Source organism: Toxorhynchites rutilus, chromosome 3 (assembly GCF_029784135.1).
Source record: "Toxorhynchites rutilus septentrionalis strain SRP chromosome 3, ASM2978413v1, whole genome shotgun sequence".
Taxonomy (NCBI): Eukaryota; Metazoa; Arthropoda; class Insecta; order Diptera; family Culicidae; genus Toxorhynchites; species Toxorhynchites rutilus.
Window position 1 is genome coordinate 139629576 of NC_073746.1, and position 11424 is coordinate 139640999.

Consider the following 11424-nt stretch of genomic DNA (forward strand, 5'->3'; position numbering starts at 1 on the left):
TTCAGCTAATTGGCGACATCCCGGACCGAACTTCTCGGATCACGTCTAAACTGCTTAACTACGCGCTTGTGATCTTTTTCACTGACGAAGCATCCATTTTTGCCGTTCTTCACCTTCCGGTCGATTGTTAGGTTCTCGAAGTATCGTTTTAGTACTCTGCTGACCGTGGATTGGACGATTCCCAGCATCTTACCGATGTCCCGATGTGACAACTCCGGATTCTCGAAATGAGTGCACAGGATTAATTCACGACGCTCTTTTTCGTTCGACCACATTTTTCCAAATTTACGAAAAATTGACAGTGAAGCATGGCCAACGTGATCTATACACTCTTATCTGATTATAAGCGAAAGCTGAAGATATAATTCCTAAAAATTAAATTTCTACAGCGTTTTTTCCGTGATGCAATTTGATGTGACACACCCCATATTTACTAATTTTTCCTCTCAGTGTACCATCATACGCCACAACCACCGCTCTCGTAACGTGAAGTTGTAAACAGAGCGATCGGCAGTGAGAGGCATAGGAACCTAGGTAGTGCGGACTGAATCGAAACGGCTGTCAAAAAAGATCCAATTGAAATGTCAAAAAAGATCCAACGATCAGGAGTGTTATTTTTCTTATGATAATTAACACTATAAAAAAGGTATTGTTATCAAAGGCAAAAATAATTAAACTTTTAAGATGAACGAACTACATTTTTCCGTCAATTGTTTAATTGACCATTGCATTTCTGAAAGAGCATCTCATATTACAAGGTATCAGAACTTGACATAATATCAACAACCTACGAATAACGCTTAGTTCACTCCAAGATTTTAATGTGGGAGCCAAATTTGACATTGGCGAGTTTCGATACATGCATACATATCAATAGTGAAATGTTTTGGGGACGTTTTTTTTCTAACGTCGGTGAAAACAGTTTTGCTAATGAAGCTGGCCAAATGAAATCCACGTAATTATGATCCGCTAGTGCTGGTGATGAATGTAACGGTGAAGCAATCTGCGCTTCGTGTTGATGATGGACGTAATCTTCTGAGTCAACTACCGGCTTAATAGTGGAGAAGGCATTACGGTTTCTCACGAGGTTTCCTTTCCGGTTGAAATGTATCGATGTATTTCTATCAAAATAATCCTGAAAATGTGTATGAAAGGTTTGCTACACTTTTGGTTTTCAATAATTCAAATATCGTACTTACTCCACCATTATTCGGAACTAGTTTGTCATCTCCGCAAAAATCGACCCAGCGCGTCTGTAAAAACGTTTCTGAGCGCGTTTGTGAAAACGTTTCACTCGTATTCAGGCAGCCTTTCACTGAGTAGCGCATTTTTAATGTCCACTTTCCCAGATATAATGTTTTTCCGAACGAAATAAAAACAAACGAAGTCACAGTCACGTAAATGTTTACTCCTGCGTTTTGAAAACATTCGATAAAAAGTGGAACGAAGAGTTGCCAGATGATTTTTAAAAAATTATCTGTAAAAATATGTGAAAGTCTGTTAAAAATGTGGAAATGTCTGTAAAAGTTACGGATCTGTAGAAATGTCTTTTAACGTTGATTCTCACAGATTCATTAATACTTTGTACATCGCAATGCACGTAAGATTGTTTTTTGTATATTCTTGTATACTTTGTATATGTGTATTTTGCATATATACAGCCATTCCATGTCAAATCGATATAGTGGTTCTCAGATTTCGATGAAAAGTGGTAGTTTTGTTCTTTATCGCAAAATATTAGACCCGTATTTTTTTTATTTTTTCGTTAGGGTGACCATTTCCATTTTAGGGTGGTCCGAAAAATCGTTTTTTTCCCCACTGAACCGATTATCGACCAATCTAATTGAAACCAATTAGATAGCTCTTTATTAAAAAAATATTGAACTCGCAAAAAATGGATTTTATTTTCGTAATTATCGATTGTAGTTGTTTTTTTTCATATTTTTCTAGAAAGCTGAGGATGTTTTACATGACATATTTCGGTTTCAGAGATACTATTTTTTCATTTTTGAGATAAAGTTAACCGGTGGTCCGAAAAATCATGTTTCCCATTGAGAACCACTTCAACGATTTGACATGGAATGGCTGTATATATACTAGTTGACCCGGCTAACTTCGTCTCACCCAACATTATTGTTTTGATATGAATTCGTTAAAACGAATTCCTAAACTTTTTCTTATCATAACATTGTTCTATGGGCAGAATACAACAAATACAACAAAATGAAGACGACTCAAAGGGACCTTTCCTTAATCGGAGAAGATATAGGAATGCGTTGTGCCTGAAAACCCATTTCCACTTTTGAACAAAGATCAACTTCGCTAGCGCAAATATCGAATGGACTAACAACGCTTATCACGCTGTAATTTTCGGTCATATGGGAATTCAATTTTCCGACATTCCTTCAGAGTTTTCCGAAAATTTTCCGATTTTGCTCTCCACTATATTGATCTACGGGAAGAGATGAATACAAAAAAATAAAGGCTAAAATCGTACCATCCCTTTTTCGGGTTTTCCGCTTACGAATCGATTTGGCCTCCATTTTTATTTATATAGATAGATATAGGCTAACAATGCGACGTTGAAGGAATGCTTAAGGACTGGGAAGAAACGGTCTCCGTTATCGCTTGGATGTAGTCAATCTTAATATTTCTCAAAGATGTTCAGTTAGGGCTTTGAGAATCAACTCATTGTCGTTTGCTCGAAAGATACCCCTATAGGAGAGTCATTTTTAAGGAAAAACGACGCACATGTTGCCATCCGCATATTTGCTAGAAATTGATTTGCTGGGCGCCGGCAGCGCTAATTCGGTTTACTTGGTTTGTGTACAAGGACGTGTACAGGTTATTGTTACCGAACAAAACACCAACAGAATGCAAAAGATACGAAGTACTTTCATCGGCCACTGAGCGATGCTATGCTCACGACATCACTGCGGTGCGACCTATTTTGAGCACATAACCACTGTGGTTACGCCGGGCGTCATGTGTATTGATATAAACTGATTATAAAAACTTTTTTATGTATTAAAACTATGAAAAATGTCATACAGTGAGTAAAATATTTTTGATTTGATGAATACCCAGCAAACATTAAATCGCATAACAAGCGTATATATAACATCATATGCCCTAAAATTTGGTTGGCATATGCATGCAAAAGTGGAGGCCATATACATGCATGGCAAATGCTTACCGAATTTGTTTGGATGAATATGCAACTTTGGCCGGCTATAATAGCGATTATGTTGAAATTGAATTGCGATCTAGTATGAATATATTCATGAATTGTCAAAGCACCAAATACGACTTTTGCCATACTCATATACGATTTATTACAGACATAGAAAAAAAAGGAAATGGCGCAAAATATTTTCGTGAAATATTTATTATAGCCTCACAAATCGCCATTTTTATATATGAGTATTTATGTTTGTAGAAATAATAATTATTTGATTGACTTGTGTTGGGAGTGGAATATGAATGTTTAAAATGGCACAGATTGATGTTTGGTGAAAACTGCTCCGATGTGGGTTCGAACTCCGGTCGTCTGAATTATCATCCACCAGCTGTCAGCATTTCATTGACATTTCAATATGATGTAATATTCAATAGGATCTAATATGATTTACTGTTTCATGATTTTCTTCAGCATGCAACACGATTTACTACAGTACTGAATCGATTTAAATTATACGCTTATACGACACACAAACTACATCAGCGTAATATACGCATGTGATGCGGATTAAATATATTTTACGACAATGTACATCATAAAATTGATGTTTATTATACCGAATTGCGACTTAACTTGATAATGGTATATAAAATCGAGTTTTTACATTTTATGCGATTTCAAATATACACGATGCATACTTTGATTGATATTATATGCGATTATGATTTATTCGAATTTCTTGTAAGACTTGGTACGTGCAAAATTATACGATTTAATGTTTGCTGGGTAGAGCCTCTCATTTTTCAGAAACCTGTGAAATATTGTTATATCCAAAAAGTCTGCAACAAAAATAAAACATTAATGGGTCTTAGCCTAGGGGCACGGACGGATCTTGACATAGGCCTGTGATTGTGTGTAGTAATTGCATTTGAATTGATTTTTTTTATTGTTCAAAATTTGTATTTTTTTCAATTTGGATACACCAAATGGAAGCCCTGAAACTGAACTTGTAACCTTTACGGATTAGATGAGATAACGTGGTAGAATCCGAAACCACATTCTATTCAAAAATGTGCACATCATCATTTATCATTTTTAAACACAAGTCTAAATAGTTAAGATCTTCATAAATATAAGCCTAATCCAAGTAAATCTATGACTACAAAAATGTGTTAAGGATAATAATAGCATTTACTTCTTCGTTGTCACGTTACCATTATTTGTAGGGGGTTGTAATAACTTTATGGCCAGGTGATGTATATTGAGCATCCTATTGGGTGCTCTCTTGGGAAGTTCGTGTAGTTGCTGTAGTGAACTGATCTCATTGGATGCTGAGTTCTGCTTAAGTATAGAAAAGGGAAAGGAGAATGGGCAAGTGCATTCCAGCTTCTAAGGAAGACATATATAGAGAACATAATATTACGATCGCGACTACTCAAGATGTCATAATCTGATATGCGTGAGTGTACCCTTTCGAATTTCTGAATCAGCAGCCAGTTAAATTCATTTATTGTATTTTTTACGTAACCAAACAACATGCTCGATATTATGTGTGTGGATGGTGAATGTAATCTCTCTTTTACATCTAACGTACTTCTTCCGAAATGCGCAGTCTATCCTTTTATACATACCGTGTCTATGCGACGCAGCCCTGTCATACATACTTCGCCCGCTTTGAGGTTTGCCCCAGCCCTGCATCATCCAACCAAACCACGCAGCACCAGTTCTCGTCCTCTTTCTCATTCGGACTGCGGACAAGGTAAGTCGTGTTCTCTACGACTGTCTAGAATCATATCCAAAATGGCTGGGGTCTGAGTGGCTAAAACCACACATTATGAAATCCTTGACATCAATTACATAAATTGTTAGTAGCAAGACCTACACGATAAAGACGTGAATTGAGCCCGAATTGATTGAACTTTGAGGATAATAGAGTAAAACTATCTTCCAAGATTATACTTTCATTGATTCTGCCAACTTATAAATGCCTGTTTGTTCGAAAATGGTGAATAGCTCGTGATACGCCCGACTCACATTGTGAGCTAACGCCCGAATGTAGCCATCGGGGAAGAAAGCGAGTGGTTAGTGCAATCGAAAAAACATAACCATTTTAATAGTCAAATTGTTTATTTTTTTACTATATTTGTTTGTTTCAAGCAATAAAATGCTGGATAAATTTCCTGTTTAATGGTCTATAACACAATATATGTCACAATAACGATTTTGAGTATTATGCGTTTGAAGACTCCTAATGAATCGTTATATTTTTCGTAGAGTGACCCCCCTATATAAAAATCAAAGACATAGCCCCATGTCAAAAGTATTTTACAGATATGTCTGTAAATTTACAAACATATATTGGAACCTAGGTAGTGCGGACTGAATCAAAACGGCTGTCAAAAAAGATCCAATTGAAATGTCAAAAGAGATCCAACGATCAGGAGTGTTATTTTTCTTATGATAATCAACACTATAAAAGAGGTATTGTTGTCAGGGGCAAAAATAATTCAAATAATAAAATGAACGAACTACATTTTTCCGTCAATTGTTTAATTAACCATTGCATCTCTGAAAGAGCATCTCAGCCTTTCACTGAGCTACGCATTTTTAATGTCCCCTCTCTTTGACATAACGTTTTTCCGAACGAAATAAAAACAAACGAAGTCAGAGTCACGTAAATGTTTACTCCTGCGATTTGAAAATATTCGATAAAAAGTGGAAGGAAGAGATGCCAGATGATTTTAAAAAAAAAGTCTGTAAAACATGTGAATGTCTGTTAAAAAAGTGGAAAAGTCTGTAAAAGTGTGCAGATCTATAGAAATGTCTTTTAACGTTAATTTTCACATATTCATTAATACTTTGTACATCGTGATGCACGTAAGATTGTATTTTGAATATATATACAGCCATTCCATGCCAAACCCAGATAGTGGGTCTCAGATCTTCGTCAAAAGTGGTAATTTTGTTCTTTATCGCAAAACATTAGACTCGTATTTTTTTATTTTTTCATTGGGGTGCCCATTTCCATTTTATGGTGATCAAAAAAATCATTTTTTTCCACTTTTTCCCAAAATGACTTTTTTCAAAAATTTATAACTTTCGAACCACTTAACCGATTTAGATGATCGACATATCAAATTGAAGCCAATGAGCTTTAATTGAGAAATATTGAACTTGCAGATAATATGGATCCTATTTTCGTAATTATTAATTGTAGTCGTTTTTTTAATGTTTTCATGGCTTTGGACTAGGGGCGCTATATTTTTTATATTTTTTCTTGAAAGCTGAGAATTTTTTACATAAAATATCTCGATATCAGAGGTGCTATTTTTTTCGTTTTTGAAATATGATTTTTCAAAACTAATCGATGTTTCGAAAAACAAATTTTCCCCATTTTTCCCACTACAAAAACATAACTCTTGAACTATTGGACCGACTCATATCATCGACATATCAAATTGAAGCTTACGAACTATTTTTCCTTGGAAAAATGTTATTTTTGCGAAAAAATTGAATTCTTGTTTTTGTAATTATTGATTGAGTTATTTTTTCATAGTTTTCTCGTTTAAAGATAGGAGCACTATATTTTTTTTTTATGGAAAGCTGAGGATTATTTACCTAACATATCTGAGGAGGCGATCTGGCGTAGTGGTAACATCCATGCCTCTCACGCTAAAGGTCACGAGTTCAATTCTCACTCCCGACATTCTTCCTAAAATGGAAGTAAAAGTGACGAACCAGCCAAATGAGTTGAAAATCACTGTAATACAGATAAAAAAAAAAAAAAAAAAAAAAAAAACCTAACATATCTCGATATCAGAGATGTTATAATTATCGTTTTTAAGTTATAAATTTGTAAATTTAACATGTTTAACAAGTCTTCGATCAATATTCATATGTGACTCAACTAGAACTATGCTACTAGAATCCTTCCCGCAAGTGATATTTTTTCAAATTTTGCTTATTGGCTTCAATTTAATACATCGATCATCAAAACCGGTTCAGTAGTTCAAATGTTATGATTTTTTGCAGAAAGTTATTTTTGGACAAAGGGGGAAAAATGATTTTTCGAACCATTACTTTGAAACATCATATCTACAAAAACAAAAAAATAGCATCTCTGATATCGAGATATGTTATGTAAAAAATCCTCAGCTTTCAAGAAAAAATATAAAAATATAGCGCCCTCTAGTCCAAAGTCATAAAAAAAATAAAAAACGACTACGATCAATAATTACTAAAATATTATTATTTTTTTCGCAAGTTAAATATTTTTTAATAAAAGGCTAAGTCATTAGTTTCAATTTTATATGTCGATCATCTAAATCGATTTAGTGATTCAAAAATTTTCATTTGTCATTTTTGGGAAAAAGTGGAAAAAATTGATTTTTCGGACCACTTAATAACTTATGTGTTGTAAGTGTGTTTAAATGTTTCAACGATCTACACATACATACATACACATACATACGCGTTGTTATTTTTTATAAAAATCAGTATTTCTTCGTTGATATATTGGACATCCACCAAGGCTTGCGGTCTTGTCGTTGATGAAATTTATAAGAAAACAGGAAGTGGGTTATATCTATGGTATAACCGCAATGGTGACGTAGGACTATCGTTGATTTAGTGATCATTTGTTTGAAGTTGAATCTGAATCCATTCTGAATGAAAGAATAAATGAATAGTTGGGGGACTTCGAAAACGAGAGCGTTACGTTGGAGGTACAAGGTTTTATGCATCCAATATTGGATATGAAAATATCCTACTGATGGGGAAGAATAATCTTCAGAAGCTTTCCTGCTAATTGCACTTGATTGAAAAATAACAGAACCAAATGTATTTGGTCGCAGAAAAACAAAAAAAAACATTAAAATAAACTCTTCCGCTTGAATGTAATTTTCAATCCCAAGGGGAACTGGCAGATTGTTTTGCAGTAACGATGACATCTTTCTGGATTCTTCTCGATTCTTCTCGAAGTCCACCACCAGTGGTTAATGCTAACTTGATAACCACCTGTTAATTGCACTTGATTGAAAAATCCCAAAACCAAATGTATTTGGTTGCAGTGTTATATGGATAGAAAACATTAAAATAAACTCTTTCGCATGAATGTATTTTTCAATTCCCAGGGGAACTGGCAGATTATTTTTCAGCAACAATAACATCTTCCCAGATAGTCTCCGATACTCGAAGCCCACCAGTGGTTAATGCTAACTCGATAAGCACCTGTTAATTGCACTTGATTGAAAAATCGCAGGACCAAATGTATTTGATCGCAGTGTTATATATTAGAAAACATTTAAAAAAAACTCTTTCTCATGGATGTATTTTTCAATTCCCAGGGGAACTGGCAGATTATTTTTCAGCAACGATAATAATTTTCCGGAATCTTCTCGATGCTGGATGGCATTTAAACGCAAGAAGTTCCGCACGTATATATATATATATATATGTGTGTTGTGGCGGCCGCTTCGATATCTCAAATGGAATCGTTTTTCGGTGCTGATAACTTCTCGGTCGTCTTCTCTTCTTCTGATGGTTCGGCTTTTCTGTCAAGTTTTTCGCCGTCCAGCTCGTCCAGTTCGTTCAATAACGATGTTGCCTTGTCGATGTCGTCACGAAAAACGAATGCGTTTCACCACCAGAATATCGCTTAAGTATGCTTTTTGTGCGTGATTGAATCGAGAGAAGGTGTGGTTTACGAAGGCAATTTGGAAGGCAAACTAGAGGGGAATGAACTCTCTGAGTTTGAAACTTTCGGCGACTGAGCAACAATCAATTGAAAATTATATAATTTTCGCGATGCGAAACATTTTCCGTTGAGCGCGCATACAATATTGGATACGAAAATTTTCTACTGATGGGGAAGAATAATTTCAGAAGCTTTCCTGTTAATTGCCATTGATTGAAAAATCACAAAACCAAATGTATTTGGTTGCAGTGTCATATGGATAGAAAACATTAGAATAAACTCTTTCGCATCAATGTATTTTTCAATTCCCAGGGGAACTGGCAGATTATTTTTCAGCAACGATTAGATTTTTCCCGATTTTCCTCGATACTCGAAGCCCACCAGTGGTTAATGTCACTCGATAACCACCTGGTCATGGCACTTAATTGAAAAATATTTGGTCGCAGTGTTACATGGATAAAAAACATTAAAATGAACTCTTTCGCATGAATGTATTTTTCAGTACCCAGGGGAACTAGCAGATTATTTTGCTGAATGGCATCCAAACGAAGAGTTCCGCGCGTGTATGTGTGTGTGTGGCGGCTGCTTCGATCTCTTCCCGGGGAACCATTTGCGGCGTCACTCTCCTCCTGATGGATTCCCTTCTGGCCTAAGGTGCACAAACAGGCTCTTGGTGACACCGTTCATTCGCGCTTTCATGATAAACGAAGAGCTTCACCACAACAGCGACAACATGCTCCAATCGCTGTTCAATTAGAACTGAGTGGATTTCCGAGTGGCGCTCGCTTATATACCGATTGGTGTATTCAATAGCCTGTTTTGAGATCAATTTTAAGACTATTGAAACAAGTTTTTGGATTAAAAAGTAACAAGTATATAACGCGTAGACATTTTATCTTTCGAATGAAGTGTTCATCATACCATTTCGTTCAGTTGTTTAGGAGCTATTAATGCTCAAAATCTCGGTCTCCGGCGTAACGCTTTCGTTTTCGAAACTTTGATTTTACACCCCGGTATAGAAATGAAAGACGTAGTCCTACGTCAAAATACAGTGTATATTTTCCATCCGCCATGCAAGGCTATACAAGTTTTAGATCCTCACTTGGCCATGAACCATGTCTGTGGTAACAATATCGAACAGTAACCCATATTTCGTCATAAGCAGACCCGAAAGCGAATGTAAATTGTTGAGAATAGAATGAAAATTTTTATTCGATTTTGTTTTAATACTTAGAAGACATAGTCCTGACCCTAGCTTAACTATTTTTCAATAAATCTCCTTGCATTTCAGCAAAACAATCTTATCTAGAAAAAAAAATATTTATCAGAAACAATTTTCGCTCAAGATTTTTCGTTACCTGCAGAGAATGCAATTTTTCATTAATTGTGAATAACCGTATCCTCTCTTTCGTCTGCAATGATGTCAGGGCAAAAGTACTTATGTGTATGAGTTCCAAACTTCATACACATCAGATGGGCCAACCAGAAAGACTGCCGGGCCGCAAGTTGAGTATCGCTGGTCTAACGTCATGTGTATTGATATAAACTAAATATAATAACTTTTCTGTATTAAAACTATGGAAAAATGTCATATGGTGAGTCAAATATCTTTGATGTGATGAATAGAGCCCTTTTATTTTTCAAAAACCTGTGAGATATTGTTATATCCAAAAAGTCTACAACAAAAATAAGAAGTGTTTTACAGATATGTCTGTAAATTTACAAACATATTTGTAAATCTGGCATCTCTGGTGGTCTAAGAATTTATTGCAAGAAACCGCTTGAAAACATGCATGAATTTGCTTGAAAATGAAGTGGATTGAGTCCGCACCACTTAGATTGGAACCTAAGTGGTGCGGACTCAATCCACTTCATTTTCAAGCAAATTCTTGCATTTTTTCAAGCAATTTCTTGCAATAAATTCTCAGACCACCAGAGATGCCAGATTTACATATATATACATTTCACTATTGATATGTATGCATGTATCGAAACTCGCCAATGTCGAATTTGGCTCCCACATTAAAATCTTGGAGTGAACTAAGCGTTATTCGTAGGTTGTTGATATTATGTCAAGTTCTGATACCTTGCAATATGAGATGCTCTTTCAGAAATACAATGGTCAATTAAACAATTGACGGAAAAATGTAGTTCGTTCATCTTAAAAGTTTAATTATTTTTGCCTTTGATAACAATACCTTTTTTATAGTGTTAATTATCATAAGAAAAATAACACTCCTAATCGTTGGATCTTTTTTGACATTTCAATTGGATCTTTTTTGACAGCCGTTTTGATTCAGTCCGCACTAGCTAGATTGGAACCAATCGTCATTTGGTTAGGTGTCAGAAACAAGAGAGTGAGTATCACCAAGACGGGTCTATGGTACTAGGTGAGGCCGTTTCGTCACTAAGTTGGTTAGGGGAGCGGTATATGAAAACAGTACGGAAGAAAGCAGAAGGGGAATTTTTTCCTTGGAGTGTGAAAGACAGACTGATCACGAGCGAGCTTGGGCACAAGCGTATTGTGTTTTGTTTACAAACAAAACAC